The sequence below is a fragment of the Trichomycterus rosablanca genome, chromosome 20 (assembly GCF_030014385.1).
Source record: "Trichomycterus rosablanca isolate fTriRos1 chromosome 20, fTriRos1.hap1, whole genome shotgun sequence".
Classification (NCBI taxonomy): Eukaryota; Metazoa; Chordata; class Actinopteri; order Siluriformes; family Trichomycteridae; genus Trichomycterus; species Trichomycterus rosablanca.
In genome coordinates this window covers 18,798,511-18,824,068 of record NC_086007.1, presented here as the reverse complement: position 1 = coordinate 18,824,068, position 25,558 = coordinate 18,798,511, and the positions used below count along the sequence as shown (strand labels likewise).

The 25,558-nt window shown below is 39.0% G+C and overlaps 4 non-coding genes across 4 annotated transcripts; all 4 read right to left on the bottom strand.

The window, feature by feature from the left end:
• Window positions 1-18,141: 18,141 nt before the first annotated feature.
• On the bottom strand, window positions 18,142-18,214 carry trnaf-gaa (transfer RNA phenylalanine (anticodon GAA)). The gene has a single exon. It is a non-coding gene; the product is annotated as a tRNA-Phe (tRNA).
• Window positions 18,215-21,169: 2,955 nt separating this feature from the next.
• On the bottom strand, window positions 21,170-21,242 carry trnaf-gaa (transfer RNA phenylalanine (anticodon GAA)). Its single transcript has one exon. It is a non-coding gene; the product is annotated as a tRNA-Phe (tRNA).
• A 1,607-nt stretch (window positions 21,243-22,849) lies between these two features.
• On the bottom strand, window positions 22,850-22,922 carry trnaf-gaa (transfer RNA phenylalanine (anticodon GAA)). Its single transcript has one exon. It is a non-coding gene; the product is annotated as a tRNA-Phe (tRNA).
• A 1,609-nt stretch (window positions 22,923-24,531) lies between these two features.
• trnaf-gaa (transfer RNA phenylalanine (anticodon GAA)) lies at window positions 24,532-24,604 on the bottom strand. Its single transcript has one exon. It is a non-coding gene; the product is annotated as a tRNA-Phe (tRNA).
• Between the last annotated feature and the right edge of the window lie 954 nt (window positions 24,605-25,558).

Below are 25,558 nucleotides of genomic sequence, written 5' to 3'. Positions count from 1 at the left end.
CTGGGGAAGGAGTGAAGCTCTGGCCGTGGGGCAGTGGGCAAGTGGGCTACCCTTTTTACCAGCTGGAATGACATGGAAGACAGGGGGAGTAAAATACCTGGGTGTCTGTCTTGGTGATGAGGCATTAGTGCAAAAAAACTGGGAGGGTGTAGTGGAAAAATGGTGGGTTGCTTGGCCTGATGGAAGTGGATTCAAAGCCAGTTGTCCTTTAGGGGAGAGTGTTGGTGATCAACAATATAGTTGCTTCAACCATCTAGCATAGGTTGTCTTGTGTCGATCCCCCTGCTGTCTCGATTGCAAGCCATACTGGTGGACTTTTTCTGGGATTGACTTCACTGGGTACCTCAGGCTGTCCTTTTCCTGCCCAAAGAGGAAGGGGGACAAGGCCTGGTACACCTGACAAGCAGATTGGCAACTTTCCGTCTGCAGTTTGTTCAGAAATTCTTGACAGGTTCAACAGACTTGGCATGGAGGAAGGTGACCAGTGGCATCCTACACAGTTGTTGGTCTTGGTCTACATGCTACTTTTTGTTTTTAACGAACTGTAAATAGCTATGTCTGACTGGACAACCTTCTTTTTACCATGGACTGTTCATAATATGGGGAAACATTAGGACTCAAAGACTGGAAATAACAAACTTATTTGCACTGGGTGCTAGAAGAACCTTTGATTAAAGATGCACATCTGGATATGACGAGGAGCAGTGTACTGGGCATCACTCAAATGCTCTGTGCCTCCAAGACAGTGAACCTACGCACTGTGGTGAATGTGGCAGGACCCGGTCTGAGTGATGTTGTAAAAATATGTTCAAAACCTGGAGTAAGTATTTTTGATGATGTACAAATAATGGGTGAAGTAACCTCCAAATGCATGGGGTGGTACGCAAAAAACGCAGCCTGATCGAGATTTGGAATGGATCAACCTTGATATGGTCTAGTAATGTGTTTTGCCCTTGGTTGCGGCCCTGACTCACTTGCAGAAACATTCGTCTTACAGGAAAAGAGAAACAGTTATATGTGCTTGTTTTCGAAACTGGGAAGCTGAAATGCATAAACTCTTGCCCTTGGCGAAAGGAATTTGGCGCAACGCCCAGAAAGGGGGAGAGTCTCCCTCCCATTCTTGCGTGAAGGTCCTAGTTTAACCACCCTGGATTAAGCTATCATCACCCACCTCTCATCAGCTGGGGAGCCCCTTCAGCTCTGGCAGGAAATCAACTTAACCCAGAAATGCCAGGCGATGCAAGCTGTCCCATGGCTGAGCTCCTACCAATACCAGGGACTCTCCCCATTTATATAGCAATTCAGGCATGGTTAAACTAGGACCTTTACGCAAGAACAGGGGGAATTGGCCAGACCCTCCCCCTTTCTGGGCATTGTGCCAAATTCCTTAACAATGTCTTAAGGTTGGGTGAGGCAAGAGTTTATGCATTTCAGCTTCCCAGTTTCAAAAACAAGCACATATACAGTGTATCACAAAAGTGAGTACACCCCTCACATTTCTGCAGATATTTAAGTATATCTTTTCATGGGACAACACTGACAAAATGACACTTTGACACAATGAAAAGTAGTCTGTGTGCAGCTTATATAACAGTGTAAATTTATTCTTTCCTCAAAATAACTCAATATACAGCCATTAATGTCTAAACCACCGGCAACAAAAGTGAATACACCCCTTAGTGAAAGTTCCTGAAGTGTCAATATTTTGTGTGGCCACCATTATTTCCCAGAACTGCCTTAACTGAGTTTACCAGAGCTTCACAGGTTGCCACTGGAATGCTTTTCCACTCCTCCATGACGACATCACGGAGCTGGCGGATATTCGAGACTTTGCGCTCCTCCACCTTCCGCTTGAGGATGCCCCAAAGATGTTCTATTGGGTTTAGGTCAGGAGACAGTCTTGGCCAGTCCATCACCTTTACCCTCAGCCTCTTCAAGAAAGCAGTGTTCGTCTTAGAGGTGTGTTTGGGGTCATTATCATGCTGGAACACTGCCCTGCGACCCAGTTTCCGGAGGGAGGGGATCATGCTCTGCTTCAGTATTTCACAGTACATATTGGAGTTCATGTGTCCCTCAATGAAATGTAACTCCCCAACACCTGCTGCACTCATGCAGCCCCAGACCATGGCATTCCCACCACCATGCTTGACTGTAGGCATGACACACTTATCTTTGTACTCCTCACCTGATTGCCGCCACACATGCTTGAGACCATCTGAACCAAACAAATTAATCTTGGTCTCATCAGACCATAGGACATGGTTCCAGTAATCCATGTCCTTTGTTGACATGTCTTCAGCAAACTGTTTGCGGGCTTTCTTGTGTAGAGACTTCAGAAGAGGCTTCCTTCTGGGGTGACAGCCATGCAGACCAATTTGATGTAGTGTGCGGCGTATGGTCTGAGCACTGACAGGCTGACCCCCCACCTTTTCAATCTCTGCAGCAATGCTGACAGCACTCCTGCGCCTATCTTTCAAAGACAGCAGTTGGATGTGACGCTGAGCACGTGCACTCAGCTTCTTTGGACGACCAACGTGAGGTCTGTTCTGAGTGGACCCTGCTCTTTTAAAACGCTGGATGATCTTGGCCACTGTGCTGCAGCTCAGTTTCAGGGTGTTGGCAATCTTCTTGTAGCCTTGGCCATCTTCATGTAGCGCAACAATTCGTCTTTTAAGATCCTCAGAGAGTTCTTTGCCATGAGGTGCCATGTTGGAACTTTCAGTGACCAGTATGAGAGAGTGTGAGAGCTGTACTACTAAATTGAACACACCTGCTCCCTATGCACACCTGAGACCTAGTAACACTAACGAGTCACATGACATTTTGGAGGGAAAATGACAAGCAGTGCTCAATTTGGACATTTAGGGGTGTAGTCTCTTAGGGGTGTACTCACTTTTGTTGCCGGTGGTTTAGACATTAATTGCTGTATATTGAGTTATTTTGAGGGAAGAATAAATTTACACTGTTATATAAGCTGCACACAGACTACTTTTCATTGTGTCAAAGTGTCATTTTGTCAGTGTTGTCCCATGAAAGATATACTTAAATATCTGCAGAAGTGTGAGGGGTGTACTCACTTTTGTGATACACTGTAACTGTTCCTCTTTTCCCGTAAGAGGAATGCTTCTGCAAGTAAGTCAGGGCCGCAACCAAGGCCAAAACACATTGCTAGACCATATCAAGGTTGATCCATTCCAGATCTCGATAGGCTGCGTTCTTTGCGTACCGCCCCGTAAGAGGAATGCTTAGTCGGGGCCGCAACTGAGACTTACTAGCTGCGTTCTTTGCGTACTGCCCAGCATCCAGGGCCATAAGGGCCCCATGCATTTAGAGGTTACTTCACCCATTAATTGTCCTTCATTAAAATACCTACTTCAGGTTTTGAACATATATTTACACTCGGTCCCTCTGCCATGGCTCAGTTGCAGATAGCATTATATGAAACCCTACGCATAAGTCTACAAACATATACACATAAGCAAGTATTCCATACAAGTAAGACAATAGAAACCCCCAATAAAACTAATATAGGATGAGTAACTAATTGCAACAAAGAAGTGGCCCGTGGGGACCACCCATTAAAAATATCCCACCATGAATCTGTAGCCGAGTGTTCAATTACACAGCCTAAATGTATTAATTGTTTTTGTGTCAAAATAGTTTTATAGTTTGTTGTAATGATGTGTTTATCTTTTGCAAATATTGATGCAAGATTAATGATTCATTCATTTTTTTTTGGATTTGTTCTAGGCTTATGTCCACTCGGCTATGTAGAACCTTCTATTGGAAAGATTTTAATATATCAACCTTTGAATGATTAGACAACAGGTCATTTTGATTATTCCATTGCCAAATACAAATATTATGTGAACAACCCACAAAAGGGGTGTAAGGAAATTGAGGATTTGGCCACATGGTAGCCACACATGAACGATGTGAACCTACCTCATGGAAACTAGAATAAGATGATGGGAGGATTTCCCCGTCACAAATTTCTGCCGTTTGTATTAAACATGGGTTCCACACAGTGGAGTAGAAAAAGCATACTTCTGATAACTCAGTTATCTGCTGCTCAGACTGCCTAGTTAAGTATTTCTACTCTCATGCAGCAAGCAGTCAACACGATCCACAGCCTCAGCTGGAGAGTTTTATAGGATCCTTTGGTGTGACAGGAGCCTTTCTCAAACAGGTCAGCAGCTGTTCAGGCTCACCATCCTTCAACGTCGCTGACCACGGACCATGGACCGCCACCCTTGTGCACTTCTTGTGCCAAAGCTTCATAGAGCATGTCTTCCCATCCTGGGATGACCTCGCTCGCCTCTTCCTCCTCCTTTTTATTCTTACGTTTAAACATACTGTCTGACTTAGTGAAATTGAAATATTATCCAAATCCTGCCAACAACGGCAAAATGTTTTAGTATGGATGATTCACATTTTCACTTTCAGGAGTCAGAGAGCAGGCATGCTTGGTCTTATAGTTACACATATAATAAGTAATAATTTCCAACCTAAAACTACCTCACACGAGAATGGGGGTGGGGGGTTGTCCAGACTCTCCCCCTTTCTGGTCGTTTTGCCAAAATAGTTAACAATGTCTCAAGGTTAGGTGAGGCAAGAATTTATGCATTTCAGCTTCCCAGTTTCGAAAACATGCACATATAACTGTTCCTCTTTTCCTGTAAGAGGAATGCTTCTGCAAGTGAGTCAGGGCCGCAACCAAAGCCAGAACACATTACTAGACCATATCAAGGTTGATCCATTCCAGATCTCGATAAGACTGAGTTCTTTGCCTCCAGGGCCATTAATTCACCCATTAATTGTACGTGATTAAAAATACCTACTCCAAGTTTTGAACATATCTTTACAATGTGTAATTGTAAAAGCTTTACACATGTACTATGTTTGGGCTACGAAAAATTGTTCAATCAGACCAAGGGTCGAACTTCAGTTCTGAAGGTACATGGCACTATTCATCAAGTTTCCACAGCGTATCACCCTAAAACACAGGGTGCGTTAGAATGTTTCCATCAAATGTTCAAGAATATGTTATGTGCATTCTGTGTAGAAGTGGGTAAAGTTAATGTTGGCAGTTTGCAAAGCCGTACAAAAGTCGATTGGTTTTGGCCCTTCGGAGCTGGTGTTTGGACATATGGTTCCATTGAAAGCACTGCAAGAACAGTGGTGGTGTCCAAGTTTGAATTGTCAAAAAAAGTCAGTTTTAGAATACGTAAATTCCCTAAGTTTTGATTGTGATGCTGTAAAACCTTCGTTTCAAGTAGGTGACTCTGTTTTGACATTACTGCCAGTGCCTGGTTCAGCATTTCAAGCTTGTTTCACAGGTCCTTTCCAGGTTAAAGAAGTGATGTTAATTATGTTATTTCGACACCTGATTGAAGGAAGAAAACTCATGTTTGTCATGTTTATCGTGTTTTATCAGGTTTATTTGTTGCAGTCTTTAGAGTCAGCAGCAGTTGCTGCCATTTTAAAAATGAAGCTAAAGGAGTATTCATCCGAATCTGATGATTTGTGTTTGAGACATTATAGTTTGCCAGGCATATGTTTACAAAATTCAATGGTTCTGAAAGACTTGTTTGCTGCCCCAGTTTTTGATCGACCATTCAAATTAGAGGTCAATGTGTGTGAGACATGTGCTGGTGCTGTTTTAATTCCTAGGAGATGACTTAAGGGTTGACCATCCAGTTTGCTATTTTTCTAAGAAATGTTTGAAAAATCAGCTAGTGTATAGTACCATTGAGAAAGAAGCCCTGGCTCTCTTGCTCCTAGACATCCAGCTGTACATTGATGAGTACAGGACTGAAACACCTATTTCCCTCAACTGTCCAGTCAAATGGTGGAAAGAAAATGCTAAACTATATCCACTACTTTCACCTTTAGCAAAAGCATACATTTCCATTCCAACCACCTCTGTCCTTAGTGAAAGGGTTTTTTCAACAGCAGGGGACATTGTTAATGCTCAGAGATCTCTGCTTCTGCCTGACAATGTAGATATGTTGTGATATGTGTGAGCTGTGACTGAGCTGTGTGACGTCACTTCCGGTGGTACGCACGCTGAGACGCTAGCCTAGTTGTTTGTTTGTAGCCTTTAGCTAAATAACTTTTTATATACGTATGTTTTAAACATATAATTTATACGTTAATCTTCCGTGTGTTGTTGATTTAGTTTTATTTTGTTTATCGTAAAAAAGCGCTTGTGTTTACTAACGTAAATTCGTGCTGTGTTGGAAACTAGGAAACTTCTGCTACCGGCATCCGAACGAAGCCGGTTTTGTTTGTTTTTGTACTTCAGCGCATAAACATCATAATTATCCAGAATTAAAACTGTTTTCGGTCCGCACGAAGCGCGTTTGTGTTTGGTTGTGTTCTGTATTTCAGCTCTTAAAACACCTCTGTTTTGTGGGGAGTTATAACCGTTTCTGTTCGTAGGAAGCGCGTTTATTTGTTTAGTACACCAGCGCATAACACCGTTCTCCTTTAGAATTACAGCCGCTTTTGTCCGAACGAAGCGCGTTTGTGTTGTTTGGTTGGTGGTTTTTGTATTCCAGCTCATCATCGCCTGTTTCATCCGGAATTAAAGCCGTTCTTCTGTGACTACCAGCAGAAGCGCCGGTGAATCCAACATAAACATCATCTCCAACTCATCTTGTAAAGCTAAGTATATTTCTTTGTTACTATGGCCCCAGCAGGAGCTTTGTATCCATGTTCCGAGTGTAATATGTTCAGTTATTCCTTCTCCGTGTTTAGTGATAACTTTACATGTGATAAGTGTAGATTAGTTGTTAGTCTGACGGAGAAGATCTCAGTGTTAGAAGGGCGCATTCGGGCGTTAGAACAGACTACTAATAGTGAGGGCTTAAATTCAGCTGTAGCAGTCCCGAATGCCAGCAGTTCAGGTATAGAACCCCAGACTCCGGCATTAGAGCCCTCACAGCGGGGCGACTGGGTGACGTCTCGGCGACATAGTCGTAGGGAAAAGCACCGACCATCTCAGTTGCACGTGTCCAACAGGTTTTCCCCACTCAGTGAGCCACCCGCTGAGAAGCCTGTTAATGTAAGTGCTCTGGTTATAGGAGATTCTCAGCTCCGACACGTGCGTATTGCGACCCCCATAGAGACACCAGCAACCATAGTCACTTGTATTCCGGGGGCCAGGGCGCCTGACATCAGAGCAAACCTGAAAGTGCTGGCTAATGCTAATCGTAGATTTTCGAAGATTGTTATCCACGTCGGCACTAATGATGTTCGTTTACGGCAGTCTGAGGTTACTAAGAGTAATGTTAAAGAGGTGTGTGAGTTAGCTAGGTCGATGTCTGAGGCAGTAGTGTGCTCTGGCCCCTTACCGATTCGACCCAGTGGCGAAACCTACAGCAGGTTGTTGTCGCTGAACCGCTGGATGTCTAAATGGTGCTCAGAAAACTGCATTGATTTTGTAGATAACTGGTCCACCTTTGAGGGAAGGCCTGGTCTTTTGAAGCGGGATGGTGTCCACCCCACGTGGGAGGGTGCTGCTCGCATTTCTTGCAGCATAGGTGACAGGCTTTACCACCGCGTTAGTGTAGCGGCAGATAGTGTTAAATGACTATCCAGAGCCAAGACCAGGCAGCAGACTAACAGGCCTAACCGACTGTCTGCGAGTCGCCATCGGACGTCACCTGGAATCCTTAGGTCACAAACCATTGAGACTGTGTCTGTTTACCGTGGCAGGTGTAAGCCAAAACAAAATCAAAAAGTATGTCATAATAACTTAATTAAAATTAATCTAAATGAGCATCATGAAAACCCTAGTAAAGTTAAACTAAAGTTAGGACTTCTAAACATCAAGTCACTTGCATGCAAAACAGTAATTGTAAATGAAATAATTACAGATAATTGTCTTAGTGCCCTGTGTTTAACCGAGACCTGGGCTAGACCTGATGAGTATCTAGGTTTAAATGAAGCATCTCCTCCGGGTGACAGTTATGAACATAAGCCACGTCTTAGCGGTCGTGGTGGAGGAATAGCCACAATTTATGATAAAGACATAGGTCTTACTGTAAAATCAACTCCCATAACAAACTCGTTTGAAGTTCTTATCTCTGACATAACCAATAAATGTTCATCTGATAAAAATAGTATGTTTAAACTGGTTACTGTTTATCGACCCCCTGGTCCTTACTCAGAATTTCTTAACGAATTTGCCGATTTTCTTTCTAAATTAGTCTTATCAACTAAGAAAGCTCTAATTGTTGGTGACTTTAATATTCATTATGAGGATAAGTGTAATCCACTCAAAATTGCGTTTGACTCTATTTTAGAATCTTTAGGCATCACCCAAAATGTAACAGGACCCACTCACCGCTGTAAACATACCTTAGATTTAATACTTACTTATGGTATAAACATAGACAACCTGGAAATTATACCACAGAATGACTTAATCTCTGATCACTCCCTACTAATATATGAAGTGTCCCTGTCCAATAATATACAGCAACCAAATCGTTTTAAATGTAAGCGCACTATTACATCTGCAACTGCAGCAGCGTTCATAAACTGCCTACCAGAATTACCAAATATATCAGCATCAGAACCTAAAGAACTAGATCAGGCAACTCAAAACCTAGAGACCGTACTGCGCACAACCTTAGATAACGTAGCCCCACTCAAAACTAAACTGATTAGGGAGAAAAAACTTGCTCCATGGTACAATGACCACACATGCGCACTTAAACAAGCAGCACGGAAATTAGAACGTAAGTGGCGTCACACTACACTGGAGGTGTATAAGATTGCTTGGAAAGATGCTCTAACTGAGTATAAACATGCACTTATAAAAGCTAAATCTGTATATTATTCATTTCTAATAGAGAAAAATAAAAACAATCCTAGATTCCTTTTTGAGACAGTGTCCAAATTAACTAAAAACGTCAATGAAACTGAATCTAATATACCGCCTGACTGTACCAGCGATGATTTTTTAAAATTCTTTAATGACAAGATAGAAAAAATACGACTTCAGAGTCAGAGTGTGTCACTTGCCAATGTTAAGTATGGACTCACTCCGAGCAGCATTGGTGATAATAGTAACGAGTTAATCCAACTAAATTCCTTTAATCCAATCTCCCAAAATGAACTAACTGTGTTGATTAAATCATCGAAGTCATCATCGTGTATACTCGATCCTGTTCCAACTCGTTTACTTAAAGATTTACTCCCAGCTATTGTAGAGCCCCTGCTTACATTAATCAATGCATCCCTTAGCCTTGGGTATGTACCTAAATTGTTTAAAAGTGCTGTTATTAAACCCCTGATTAAAAAACCTAATCTTGATCCACATGTTTTATCTAATTATAGGCCAATTTCAAACCTTCCTTTTGTCTTAAAGATATTAGAAAAAGTTGTTTCCAAACAGTTATGTTCTTATTTGAATGAAAATTGTATTCATGAAAAATTTCAATCAGGATTTAGACCCAACCATAGTACCGAAACCGCATTAATTAGAGTAGTTAACGAGTTGTTAATGTCTTCTGATAATGGATGTGTCTCTTTTCTTGTTCTATTAGATCTTAGTGCAGCGTTTGATACGGTCGATCATAACATTTTACTGGAGAGGCTAGAAAATACAGTAGGTGTTAAAGGACTCGCACTCTCTTGGTTTCAATCATATTTGACTGACCGCTCTCAATTCGTTTATGTAAATAATAAATGCTCAGAAACTACAAAAGTAAAGTGTGGTGTTCCACAGGGGTCGGTACTTGGACCGCTATTATTTACACTCTATATGCTTCCACTAGGTGAAATTATTCATAAACATGGCATAAACTTTCACTGCTATGCAGATGACACACAGCTGTATATATCAGCCAAACCAAATGATACCGACACAATCAGTAAGATAGAAGATTGTGTAAACGACATAAAAAACTGGATGTCGTGTAATTTTCTTTTACTTAATTCAGATAAAACTGAGGTTTTACTTGTTGGCTCTAAAGCTGCAAGAGACAAGTTGTCTAACCTGGTGCTAAACTTAAACACGTTCTCTGTTACTCCCAGCCCAGATGTAAAAAACTTAGGTGTCACAATAGATTCAGATCTCTCCTTTGATACACACATTAATAATATTACTAGAGTTGCTTTCTATCATTTGCGTAATATCTCTAAAATAAGAAATATACTATCTGTTAATGACGCCGAAAAACTGATCCATGCGTTTATAACTTGGTTAGATTATTGTAATGCTCTTCTAACTGGATGCTCTGGTAGATCCTTAAACAAACTCCAGTTAGTTCAAAATGCAGCAGCTCGAGTGCTAACTAGAACTAAAAAATTTGATCATATCACTCCTGTTCTATCATCTCTACACTGGCTGCCAGTTAAATTTCGCATTGATTACAAAATACTTTTACTAACCTATAAAGCGCTACATGGTCTGGCTCCACAGTATCTGAGTGAGCTTATTAATTACTACAACCCAGCACGTCCACTTCGTTCACAAGATGCAGGGTTACTTATAGTTCCTAAAATTAAAAAGACCAAAGCTGGTGGAAGAGCGTTTTCTTACAAAGCTCCACAACTCTGGAATAATCTTCCTGCCTCTGTTCGGTATTCGGACACAGTCTCAATGTTTAAGTCTAAACTGAAAACATATTTATTTTCTCAGGCTTTTGATTAATATAGACAAAGGCGCAGGGCTTGGGGGTTCTTGGTCATAGAAACTTGTGGTGATCAGGGATGTTGGGTCGCTGTCGTTCTGCCTCTCTTGTCCAATCACTCTGGTTTGGGTAGGAGAGGTGGGCGCTGATGTCCTGTGAAAGCCTTCATGACCTTGTTACCTGCTCGCTCTCCCTTTTAGTTATGCTGTAATAATTAGGGCTGCCGGAGTCTAAAACTCTCTGTAAAACTGTTTGTCAACTAGCATTGTACATTATTAACTACATTCTCTGTTGTTTTACCCCGAGGGCATTCTGATGGAAACCTGTTTACCCGCCGAGGTTAAGGATTAAAGTCGAGACTGCCGGGACAACGATGCTGCTCCTGTCAGATGTGACGGGTCTGGAGTAATTGCAACGACAAGAAATCACTACAGACTTTATTGAAGACTAGAGCGGATAACAACTCTATTATTATTTAATTGTTTATTTATCTATTTATTACCACTGTATGACTTTTAGATCATTCAATTCTGTGTTTGTATGATTTGTGTAAATCGTGTATTTATTTAAAGTATCCTCCAGACCACCCAAGAAGGATGGGCCCTGTTGAGTCTGGTTCCTCTCAAGGTTTCTTCCTGTAATTTTCAGGGAGTTTTTCCTTGCCACAGTCGCCCTCGGCTTGCTCAACAGGGGTTTTTGTATCTGTTGGTCCTGGATTTTGTAAAGTTGCTTTGAGACAATGTATATTGTAAAAAGCGCTATATAAATAAAGTTGACTTGACTTGACTTGATATGTTAATATTCTTTAAAAAAAACATGTAAATTCCAAGCTTGAAAGGCGCACAGGCAACACCTTAGTTTATTTATCTGAGGTCACTTTCTTTATTTGTATAATCTATTTATTTATATAATGTGGGATTTGTTTTAGTCTAGTTTCACCCTGGTGGTGTAATCAATTGTGGGAACAGGTAGGTTTGGATTTGAATCTGAGGTATAGAGAGCCGAGTAGAAATCTTTAAAGCAATCCATAATTTCTGTAGGATCTACCACTGTGGTCCCATTGGATGAACTACCACGATCTACCACTGTGGTCCCATTGGACACTGTAAAAAGTGTACTCTAGTAGTAGTTGAATTAATGTAGAATTTTGAATTAGTCTAATTCAGCTTTTTGCTTTACTGATAGCAGTGTAATTTTGTGGATTAAATCAACTTAAAAAATACACTTTGTTCCTCTAACTCGCTTTTCTAGTTCCATTAAAAGCACTTCAATTAAGTTTCCCTTGTGCGTCTGACGTCATGTCGTCAATGCGTGTACGTGAACGTTCTTTGCAGAGTTTTCCACTTGCAGTCCAGCAGCCGTTTTCTCTCGCTTCTCAGAAAAAGGTAAGTCTAATACTAGCTATAAAAAAATATATTTTTTGTTAAATAGTGTGTTAGATGTTAGATATAAAATTGTACACGTGGATTGGGTATTAATGTTTTAGACCAGCTATCCCGTAGTCATTAATCATCGATTAAATTTTGCTGTTTTGTGAAACAATCTGCTGTAGCCAATTGATAGTTGGCCAGTAGCTGTTAAAATAGTTATTAACCAACTGTTAACCAAGTTATTCCGTTATTATTAACAGTTTTTACTTTAGTTCTATAGCGAATATACGAGAGGGACTCTCCTTGTTTAATCCCATTACTAAAAGCGGTGTATTTATATTGAGGTTAGTAAGCATTACATTAGCCTGCAGCCACTTTAGTTAGGGAGTCCGCGCGTGCAATTTTGTTTGCACTACTTTCAGTTTGGGTGGTGGATCATTCTCAGCACTTTAGGGACCTTAATGTGGTGGTGTGTTTTAGTGTGTTGAGCTGGTATGATTGGATCAGAAACATTAGTGCTGCTGGAGTTTTTAAACCCCTCAGTTTCACTGCTGAACTGAGAATTTGTCTACCAACCAAAAATATATTTTCAACAGCATCCTGTGATGAATAATGATGTGCTTGAGGATGACTAACACAAACTGTGCAGCAACAGATTAGCTACTGTCTCTGACTTTACATCTTTAAGGTGGACCAACTAGGTAGGAGTGTAACAGGGTGGATAGTGAGTGGACACAGTATTTAAAAACTCCAGCAGCGCTGCTGTGTCTGATCCACTCATACCAGCACAACACACACTAACACACCACCACCATGTCAGTGTCACTGCAGTGCTGAGAAAGGGGTCCTGACTATTGAAGAATAGGGTGAAATATTGTTAAAGTATGCAGAGAAAGAGACACTACAGTCTCACAGATATTGTTTAGCCTGTGAGCTATTTTGGTGATTAGCGTGCTAGTGAACTTGTTCATAAAGTTACAGTAAATTTCTGTACATTTCTTTACCTATTTCACAGCTATTGCATAACATAAGTAATGCTAGTTTTTATCATTTTGTGTACTTTAAAATTCTGGTGCAGGTGATGTTCAGAGGGACCTTGAGCAGCTCACCATTGCAGTGTATCTCGTTCGGAGGGAGGGAGAAGGAATTCAGGAGCCACCTGAAGACACTGGCATAGTCATTGAGGGAGTGGAGGTACCTCACTTGCACGTCTTTGGACTGTGAGAGGAAACCGGAGCACCCAGAGTAAATCCATGCAGGCACAGGGAGAACATGTAAACTCCACACAGAAAAGACCCAGACCACCCGGGAATCAAACCAGCACGGTGGCTAAGTGGGGTAATACTGTCAGCTCACAGCAAGAAAATCCTGCGTTTGATTCCAGGGTGGTCCCGGGTGGTCAACAAGCATATTAACAACACAAGAATTTACTGTGTTGTTAATATGCTTGTTGTAGGTTATATCTGTTAATTACAAATTAGAGCTGGACCCATTTTATTTGAGCAGCATACAACGCTACAAATATTTGCTGCTGATTGAAATAAAGCACTTGAACTCACAAAATGGTATTCGGGACAGTCCTACCATAAATATTAATTTATGCAGGTAACATCACTGATGACAATTTAAGAGAAATGCCATAGCATGTATAATCTTTACATATAATGCATTTGGGTGGCACGGTGGCTAAGTGGGCAGCACTGTCGCCTCACAGCAAGAAAGTCCTGGGTTAGATTTCCAGGTGAAGCGGTCCGTTTCCTTTCTGTGTGGAGTTTGCATGTTCTCCCTGTGTCTGCGTGGGTTTACTCCGGGTGCTCCGGTTTCCTCCCACAGTACAAAGACGTGCAAGTGAGGTAAATTGGAGATACAAAATTGTCCATAACTGTTCAATAGAACCTTGTGAACTGATGAATCTTGTGTAATGAGTAACTACCGTTCCTGTCATGAATGTAACCAAAGTGCACTTGTTGACAACTTGTTAAATTTATAGTTAAACAAATCTGCATTTTTGGTCCTAATAACTGTTATGCATTTTATGCACATTTGTCTTAGGAGTAAAGGACACAAATGATGCATAATTTTATTCAATTTATGCATATGTGTTGGTCAAAAAGCCATGTTGGTGACTTATGAAGTCTATATATATAAAGAATGCTGAATAAAGTTTAAAAAATGCATTACATTCATGTGTTTTTTGTTTCTTTAGCCAACTTAAAACTGAATGCACAGTATTTTAATTACATGTACCAAACTAAAATGACACACTACGGTTAGTACAAAAGTTCCATTACCTAAATCCATACTAGCACATTGGTAAGGAGTAGCATTTCACTTTTAAGTAAACTAAATAATTGAGTTGAAAACTTTTTGACTTAAGTTCAGGTTGACTTTAAATTTAAGTTGTATTAATGCAAACTATTAAATTGAAAACAATAAAAAAATTACATTGATCTGACTAAAAAAAATTGTGTTAATCTAACTTTCAAACTTAATTAAGTAAAACTTAATTCATTTATGTGTTACCAATTGAAGTAATTTTTTTTAAGTTGGTCCAACAATTCTCTTTTTACAGTGTAGGGATAAAGTTCTAGGAACATTGTTGTTTTAGCTGAAGAGCCAGAGCTTTAGATGGTTTGTCCCATGTTCAAAAAATTTGGAACGGGATTTGAGTAGCATTTGTTGGGCTTGTCTAGTGGAAAGAAGACTGAATTCAGATTGAAGCTCGATTATCTTTTTATAGACCATTGGTTCAGCTACAGGTCAGCTACAGTGGTGTAGAGTGGTGTAGAGTGCATCTAGCCATAAAAGTTCAGTTTGAATTTTAGAGTGTCTAGTCCCTCGTTGGCGACTTTGAAAAGATGTATATGAAAGTACCTGGCCATGCATGTAGGCCTTCAGTGACTCCCAAATTACAGTTGGGGATATATCGGAGGTTATATTAATGTCTAAAAATCCTTTATCTTACCCGAAAGTGTCTGAATAAATTCAGTGCATGCTAGTAGAAAAAACATTAATCAGGTGCTCGTCTTATAACTGTTCAGACTGCCACAATTGATTGGGATAATTGGGATAATTCACAACTCAAATTCCTTTGTCACAATAGAACTGATCATTTTTTGAAAATACCATATAAAAGACAGGTGATTAACAGTAACTGCCCATTGTGTAATACCTGCCAGTGTTTAGTCAAATTAGAACTATAGTAAATTTAGAGTTTTGGTACACTGTAATAAGGTCTTTCATTTAAAGTTCTTAAATGTAAAGCTGCTAAGGTTGAAGCACAACTTGGTCAGAGTCCACATAACACTACTGTGTAAAAAATCCAACATCAGTTTGCTTGTTGTTTTCGTTCTCTTGAAGATAACTTTACTGAATGTTGCCCCAACTTATTTGCACTTACAGTAAACTTTAAGCAGGAACATTTCAGTTAGGGTAATGTTCAGAAATTGCAGGAATTAAATTACACATTAAAAAGTTGCAGGACACTGAACGGGATCTGCACAGATGAGACTGCCCCAAACAAGAGCACTTATTAAGAATACAAAATAGTGCTCTTGTTTAAAGTAATCCCAGTCTGTTTTACTTTATTAAACTAAAAAAAGATACACTTAAAACTACCCCAACAAATAGCACTTACAAAAATAACAGTAAGACATGTCAGAGCCATTGTTAGGGTCTCAATTGTGACATCACAGAAGATCACGTTCTTGAGTTCAGCTTGAATAGTACAAATGGAAATGTAATAATTATATACCTGACTCAGCTCAAAACATCTTGCTCAGTCCTACAGTCTTTCATTCTGAGGAAAATAAATCAGGTGCTCTTTTTATAACTGTTCAGACTGCGATAATTGATTGGGATAATTCACAGCTCCGCCCACATCAAATTCCTTTGTCACAATAGAACTGACAATTTTCCATATGGAGTCTTAATTGTGACATCAACAGTACTTGAATTATGAAGTTGCAAATCTAATGTTTCTAAACAAAAACATACCCCAACTTAATAGCACTTTCTGTTAAATTCTTGATAAGAAAGGTACTAAAGTTGGAGCAGGTTTCTGTCAAATTACACACAGTTTTGCTATCTGAGGAACAGATGCATTCATTTCATTTTAGTGGCAGAGGAGAAAATCACTGAATAATGCCCCAACTTGTTAGCACTTACAATGAAATGAATGTATGTGTACTACAGTTAGGGTGATGTTCAGAGATATATTGCAGGACACTGAACTGGATTTGCACAGGTGAGACTGCCCCAAACAAACACTTATTAAGAATACAAAATACTGCTTTTGTTTAAATTAATCCTAGTCTGTTTTACTCTCTTAAATTAGAAAAAGATAGAACACTTGAATGTCTTCAGTTGCATGAGTCACTTAAAAAAACCCCAACAAATAGCACTTACAAAAATAACAGTAAGACATGTCAGAGCCATTGTTAGGGTCTCAATTGTGACATCACAGAAGATCATGTTCTTGAGTTCAGCTTAAATAGTACAAATGGAAATGTAATTCAATGACATACCTGACTTAGCTCAAAACGTCTTGCTCAGTCCTAAAGTCCTTCATTCTGAGGAACATTAATCAGGTGCTCTTCTTATAACTGTTCAGACTGCGATCATTGATTGGGATAATTCACAGCTCCAGCCACATAAAATTCCGTTGTCACAATGGAACTGATCATTTTCGAAAATACCATATGAAAGACAGGTGATTAACAGTAACTGCCCATTGTGCAATACCTGCCAGTGTTTAGTCAAATTAGAACTATAGTAAATTTAGAGTTTTAGTACCGTTGTTAGCGATTGTTAGGGTCTCAATTGTGACATCACAGAGGATCATGCCCATTGTACAATACCTGCCAATGTTTAGTCAAATTAGAACTATAGTAAATTTAGAGTTTTAGTGCCATTGTTAGCCATTGTTAGGGTCTCAATTGTGACATTACAGAAGATCATGCCCATTGTACAATACCTGCCAGTGTTTAGTCAAATTAGAACTATAGTAAATTTAGAGTTTTAGTGCCATTTTTAGCCATTGTTAGGGTTTCAATAGTGACATCACAGAAGATCATGCCCATTGTACAATACCTGCCAGTGTTTAGTCAAATTAGAACTGTAGTAAATTTTGAGTTTTAGTTCCATTGTTAGCCATTGTTTGGGTCTCAATTGTGACATCACAGAAGAACATGCCCATTGTACAATACCTGCTAGTGTTTAGTCAAATTAAAACTATAGTAAATTTAGAGTTTTAGTGCTATTGTTTGCAATTGTTAGAGTCCCAATTGTGACATCACAGAAGACAATGTCCATTGTGCAATACCTGCCAGTGTTTGGTCAAATTAGAACTATAGTAAATTTAGATTTTTAGTACCATTGTTAAGGTCTCAATTCTGATATCACATAAGATCTTGCCTATTTTGCAATACCTGCCAGTGTTTAATCAAATTAGAACCATAGTAAATTTAGAGTTTAGTACACTGTAATAAAGTCTTTCTTTTGAAGTTCTTAAATGTAAAGCTGCTAAGGTTGAAGCAGAACTTGGTCAGATTCCACATAACTCTACTGTGTAAAAAATCCAACATCAGTTTGCTTATTGTCTTTGGTCTCTTGAAGATAACTTTACTGAATGTTGCCCCAACTTATTTGCACTTACAGTAAACTTCAAGTAGGTACACTTCAGTTAGGGTAATGTTCAGAAATACACTGCAAGAATTAAATTACACATTAAAATGTTGCAGGACACTTAACTGGATCTGCACAGATGAGACTGCCCCAAACAAGAGCACTTATTAAGAAAACAAAATAGTGCTCTTGTTTAAAGTAATCCCAGTCTGTTTTGCTCTCTTAAATTAGATAGAAGATAGAACACTTGAATGTCTAAAGTTACTTGAGTCACTTAAATCTACCCCAACAAATAGCTTGTACAAAAATAACAGTAAGACATGTCAGATCCATTGTTAGGGTCTCAATTGTGACATCACAGAAGATCATGATCTTGAGTTCAGCTTGAATAGTACAAATGGAAATGTAATTAAATTACATACCTGACTCAGCTCAAAACATCTTGCTCAGTCCTACAGTCCAGAGTAGTTAAGAGATGTTTTATACAGCCTATATTCTGCCGAAACCCGGGATCGAACCAGGGACCTTTAGATCTTCAGTCTAATGCTCTCCCAACTGAGCTATTTCGGCAGCTGAGCGCAGTTATCAAAATGTGAAGGTAGAGCATTCACAGTTCAGCAGTCTTCATCTTTTAATGGGCCCTATTTGTTTTTATCCATTGAAACTCGCTGTTCCACATTGACTACCGCTGGAAGCAAAGTACTTTTTTTGTTCACGTGGTTAAAAATCAGCAATGAAATCATGCAGACATTTTATGTGATATGCCCTGAAAGGTTTTGAATTAATTTTTCTACTATTTAAACACCAAGTTTTAATCATGGAGATGAAAATGCAGCCATTATATTTACTACAGTGGCTGTAGTTGTAAAATAAGCATAAAAAGGACTTTACTTGTGAAAACACTGATGACATTGACAGACATTTCAAGAAGGCTGTGATGAACAGTCCCACTAGGTACAAAAAAGATGATCTCAGGTTCCACCGAGATCCACTCAAATCACTGGATTCAGAGTCCAGAGCGCTAACCATTACACCATGGAACCACACGAATGCTAGTGCTGAGTTTCCAATGGTTCTAAATCTTTCGAATAACATTGTATTGCATATCTCCACCTCTAGTTTTAATTCATGTTTTCCACCTTGTCAAATTCATTTTTATTTCTTTTTCTAGCAAACCAAATTAATCCATTTCACTGGAATTATTAAAGAACACACTGCCCAGCTTGGCTCACTTCATAAGTTTCTCTCGGTAGCAGTATGTGTCTTGTGTCTTTGCTCAGCTAAGTGCATTCTACATCCTACAGTCCTTCATTCTGAAGAACATTAATCAGGTGCTCTTCTTATAACTGTTCAGACTGCGATCATTGATTGGGATAATTCACAGCTCTGCCCACATCAAATTCCTTTGTCACAATAGAAGTGACAATTTTCCAAAATACCATATGAAAGACAGGTTATTAACATTAACTGCCCATTGTGCAATACCTGCCAATGTTTAGTCAAATTAGAACTATAGTACATTTTGAGTTTTAGTACACTGTAATAAAGTCTTTCATTTGATGTTCTTAAATGTAAAGCTGGTAAGTTTGAAGCAGAACTTGGTCAGATTCCACATAACTCTACTGTGTAAAAAATCCAACATCAGTTTGCTTGTTGTTTTCGGTCTCTTGAAGATAACTTTACTGAATGTTGCCCCAACTTATTTGCACTCACAGTAAACTTTAGGTAGGTACACTTCAGTTAGGGTAATGTTCAGAAATACATTGCAGGAATTAAATCACACATTAAAAGGTTGCAGGACACTGAACTGGATCTGCACAGATGAGACTGCCCCAAACAAGAGCACTTATTAAGAAAACAAAATAGTGCTCTTGTTTAAAGTAATCCCAGTCTGTTTTGCTCTCTTAAAATAGATAGAAGATAGAACACTTGAATGTCTTCAGTTGCTTGAGTCACTTAAAACTACCCCAACAAATAGCTTGTACAAAAATAACAGTAAGACATGTCAGATCCATTGTTAGGGTCTCAATTGTGACATCACAGAAGATCATGATCTTGAGTTCAGCTTGAATAGTACAAACGGAAATGTAATTCAATTACATACCTGACTCAGCTCAAAACATCTTGCTCAGTCCTACAGTCCAGAGTAGTTAAGAGATGTTTTATACAGCCTATATTCTGCCGAAACCCGGGATCGAACCAGGGACCTTTAGATCTTCAGTCTAACGCTCTCCCAACTGTGAAAACACTGATGACATTGACAGACATTTCAAGAAGGCTGTGATGAACAGTCCCACTAGGTACAAAAAAGATGATCTCAGGTTCCACCGAGATCCACTCAGATCACTGGATTCAGAGTCCAGAGTGCTAACCATTACACCATGGAACCACACGAATGCTACTGCTGAGTTTCCAATGGTTCTAAATCTTTCGAATAACATTGTATTGCATATCTCCACCTCTAGGTTTAATTCATGTTTTCCACCTTGTCAAATTCATTTTTATTTCTTTTTCTAGCAAACCAAACTAATCCATTTCACTGGAATTATTAAAGAACACACTGCCCAGCTTGGCTCACTTCATAAGTTTCTCTCGGTAGCAGTATGTGTCTTGTGTCTTTGCTCAGCTGAGTGCATTCTACATCCTACAGTCCTTCATTCTGAAGAACATTAATCAGGTGCTCTTCTTATAACTGTTCAGACTGCGATCATTGATTGGGATAATTCACAGCTCTGCCCACATCAAATTCCTTTGTCACAATAGAAGTGACAATTTTCCAAAATACCATATGAAAGACAGGTTATTAACATTAACTGCCCATTGTGCAATACCTGCCAATGTTTAGTCAAATTAGAACTATAGTAAATTTTGAGTTTTAGTACACTGTAATAAAGTCTTTCATTTGATGTTCTTAAATGTAAAGCTGCTAAGTTTGAAGCAGAACTTGGTCAGATTCCACATAACTCTACTGTGTAAAAAATCCAACATCAGTTTGCTTGTTGTTTTCGGTCTCTTGAAGATAACTTTACTGAATGTTGCCCCAACTTATTTGCACTCACAGTAAACTTTAGGTAGGTACACTTCAGTTAGGGTAATGTTCAGAAATACATTGCAGGAATTAAATCACACATTAAAAGGTTGCAGGACACTGAACTGGATCTGCACAGATGAGACTGCCCCAAACAAGAGCACTTATTAAGAAAACAAAATAGTGCTCTTGTTTAAAGTAATCCCAGTCTGTTTTGCTCTCTTAAAATAGATAGAAGATAGAACACTTGAATGTCTTCAGTTGCTTGAGTCACTTAAAACTACCCCAACAAATAGCTTGTACAAAAAAAACAGTAAGACATGTCAGATCCATTGTTAGGGTCTCAATTGTGACATCACAGAAGATCATGATCTTGAGTTCAGCTTGAATAGTACAAACGGAAATGTAATTCAATTACATACCTGACTCAGCTCAAAACATCTTGCTCAGTCCTACAGTCCAGAGTAGTTAAGAGATGTTTTATACAGCCTATATTCTGCCAAAACCCGGGATCGAACCAGGGACCTTTAGATCTTCAGTCTAACGCTCTCCCAACTGAGCTATTTCGGCAGCTGAGCACAACTATCAAAATGTGAAGGTAGAGCATTCACAGTTCAGCAGTCTTCATCTTTTAATGGGCCCTATTTGTTTTTATCCATTGAAACTCGCTGTTCCACATTGACTACCGCTGGAAGCAAAGTACTTTTTTTGTTCACGTGGTTAAAAATCAGCAATGAAATCATGCAGACATTTTATGTGATATGCCCTGAAAGGTTTTGAATTAATTTTTCTACTATTTAAACACCACGTTTTAATCATGGAGATGAAAATGCAGCCATTATATTCACTACAGTGGCTGTAGTTGTAAAATAAGCATAAAAAAGACTTCACTTGTGAAAACACTGATGACATTGACAGACATTTCAAGAAGGCTGTGATGAACAGTCCCACTAGGTACAAAAAAGATGATCTCAGGTTCCACCGAGATCCACTCAGATCACTGGATTCAGAGTCCCGAGTGCTAACCATTACACCATGGAACCACACGAATGCTACTGCTGAGTTTCCAATGGTTCTAAATCTTTCGAATAACATTGTATTGCATATCTCCACCTCTAGGTTTAATTCATGTTTTCCACCTTGTCAAATTCATTTTTATTTCTTTTTCTAGCAAACCAAACTAATCCATTTCACTGGAATTATTAAAGAACACACTGCCCAGCTTGGCTCACTTCATAAGTTTCTCTCGGTAGCAGTATGTGTCTTGTGTCTTTGCTCAGCTGAGTGCATTCTACATCCTACAGTCCTTCATTCTGAAGAACATTAATCAGGTGCTCTTCTTATAACTGTTCAGACTGCGATCATTGATTGGGATAATTCACAGCTCTGCCCACATCAAATTCCTTTGTCACAATAGAAGTGACAATTTTCCAAAATACCATATGAAAGACAGGTTATTAACATTAACTGCCCATTGTGCAATACCTGCCAATGTTTAGTCAAATTAGAACTATAGTAAATTTTGAGTTTTAGTACACTGTAATAAAGTCTTTCATTTGATGTTCTTAAATGTAAAGCTGCTAAGTTTGAAGCAGAACTTGGTCAGATTCCACATAACTCTACTGTGTAAAAAATCCAACATCAGTTTGCTTGTTGTTTTCGGTCTCTTGAAGATAACTTTACTGAATGTTGCCCCAACTTATTTGCACTCACAGTAAACTTTAGGTAGGTACACTTCAGTTAGGGTAATGTTCAGAAATACATTGCAGGAATTAAATCACACATTAAAAGGTTGCAGGACACTGAACTGGATCTGCACAGATGAGACTGCCCCAAACAAGAGCACTTATTAAGAAAACAAAATAGTGCTCTTGTTTAAAGTAATCCCAGTCTGTTTTGTCTTAAAATAGATAGAAGATAGAACACTTGAATGTCTTCAGTTGCTTGAGTCACTTAAAACTACCCCAACAAATAGCTTGTACAAAAAAAAACAGTAAGACATGTCAGATCCATTGTTAGGGTCTCAATTGTGACATCACAGAAGATCATGATCTTGAGTTCAGCTTGAATAGTACAAACGGAAATATAATTCAATTACATACCTGACTCAGCTCAAAACATCTTGCTCAGTCCTACAGTCCAGAGTAGTTAAGAGATGTTTTATACAGCCTATATTCTGCCGAAACCCGGGATCGAACCAGGGACCTTTAGATCTTCAGTCTAACGCTCTCCCAACTGAGCTATTTCGGCAGCTGAGCACAGCTATCAAAATGTGAAGGTAGAGCATTCACAGTTCAGCAGTCTTCATCTTTTAATGGGCCCTATTTGTTTTTATCCATTGAAACTCGCTGTTCCACATTGACTACTGCTGGAAGCAAAGTACTTTTTTTGTTCACGTGGTTAAAAATCAGCAATGAAATCATGCAGACATTTTATGTGATATGCCCTGAAAGGTTTTGAATTAATTTTTCTACTATTTAAACACCAAGTTTTAATCATGGAGATGAAAATGCAGCCATTATATTTACTACAGTGGCTGTAGTTGTAAAATAAGCATAAAAAGGACTTTACTTGTGAAAACACTGATGACATTGACAGACATTTCAAGAAGGCTGTGATGAACAGTCCCACTAGGTACAAAAAAGATGATCTCAGGTTCCACCGAGATCCACTCAAATCACTGGATTCAGAGTCCAGAGCGCTAACCATTACACCATGGAACCACACGAATGCTAGTGCTGAGTTTCCAATGGTTCTAAATCTTTCGAATAACATTGTATTGCATATCTCCACCTCTAGTTTTAATTCATGTTTTCCACCTTGTCAAATTCATTTTTATTTCTTTTTCTAGCAAACCAAATTAATCCATTTCACTGGAATTATTAAAGAACACACTGCCCAGCTTGGCTCACTTCATAAGTTTCTCTCGGTAGCAGTATGTGTCTTGTGTCTTTGCTCAGCTAAGTGCATTCTACATCCTACAGTCCTTCATTCTGAAGAACATTAATCAGGTGCTCTTCTTATAACTGTTCAGACTGCGATCATTGATTGGGATAATTCACAGCTCTGCCCACATCAAATTCCTTTGTCACAATAGAAGTGACAATTTTCCAAAATACCATATGAAAGACAGGTTATTAACATTAACTGCCCATTGTGCAATACCTGCCAATGTTTAGTCAAATTAGAACTATAGTACATTTTGAGTTTTAGTACACTGTAATAAAGTCTTTCATTTGATGTTCTTAAATGTAAAGCTGGTAAGTTTGAAGCAGAACTTGGTCAGATTCCACATAACTCTACTGTGTAAAAAATCCAACATCAGTTTGCTTGTTGTTTTCGGTCTCTTGAAGATAACTTTACTGAATGTTGCCCCAACTTATTTGCACTCACAGTAAACTTTAGGTAGGTACACTTCAGTTAGGGTAATGTTCAGAAATACATTGCAGGAATTAAATCACACATTAAAAGGTTGCAGGACACTGAACTGGATCTGCACAGATGAGACTGCCCCAAACAAGAGCACTTATTAAGAAAACAAAATAGTGCTCTTGTTTAAAGTAATCCCAGTCTGTTTTGCTCTCTTAAAATAGATAGAAGATAGAACACTTGAATGTCTTCAGTTGCTTGAGTCACTTAAAACTACCCCAACAAATAGCTTGTACAAAAAAAACAGTAAGACATGTCAGATCCATTGTTAGGGTCTCAATTGTGACATCACAGAAGATCATGATCTTGAGTTCAGCTTGAATAGTACAAACGGAAATGTAATTCAATTACATACCTGACTCAGCTCAAAACATCTTGCTCAGTCCTACAGTCCAGAGTAGTTAAGAGATGTTTTATACAGCCTATATTCTGCCGAAACCCGGGATCGAACCAGGGACCTTTAGATCTTCAGTCTAACGCTCTCCCAACTGAGCTATTTCGGCAGCTGAGCACAGCTATCAAAATGTGAAGGTAGAGCATTCACAGTTCAGCAGTCTTCATCTTTTAATGGGCCCTATTTGTTTTTATCCATTGAAACTCGCTGTTCCACATTGACTACCGCTGGAAGCAAAGTACTTTTTTTGTTCACGTGGTTAAAAATCAGCAATGAAATCATGCAGACATTTTATGTGATATGCCCTGAAAGGTTTTGAATTAATTTTTCTACTATTTAAACACCAAGTTTTAATCATGGAGATGAAAATGCAGCCATTATATTCACTACAGTGGCTGTAGTTGTAAAATAAGCATAAAAAAGACTTCACTTGTGAAAACACTGATGACATTGACAGACATTTCAAGAAGGCTGTGATGAACAGTCCCACTAGGTACAAAAAAGATGATCTCAGGTTCCACCGAGATCCACTCAGATCACTGGATTCAGAGTCCCGAGTGCTAACCATTACACCATGGAACCACACGAATGCTACTGCTGAGTTTCCAATGGTTCTAAATCTTTCGAATAACATTGTATTGCATATCTCCACCTCTAGGTTTAATTCATGTTTTCCACCTTGTCAAATTCATTTTTATTTCTTTTTCTAGCAAACCAAACTAATCCATTTCACTGGAATTATTAAAGAACACACTGCCCAGCTTGGCTCACTTCATAAGTTTCTCTCGGTAGCAGTATGTGTCTTGTGTCTTTGCTCAGCTGAGTGCATTCTACATCCTACAGTCCTTCATTCTGAAGAACATTAATCAGGTGCTCTTCTTATAACTGTTCAGACTGCGATCATTGATTGGGATAATTCACAGCTCTGCCCACATCAAATTCCTTTGTCACAATAGAAGTGACAATTTTCCAAAATACCATATGAAAGACAGGTTATTAACATTAACTGCCCATTGTGCAATACCTGCCAATGTTTAGTCAAATTAGAACTATAGTAAATTTT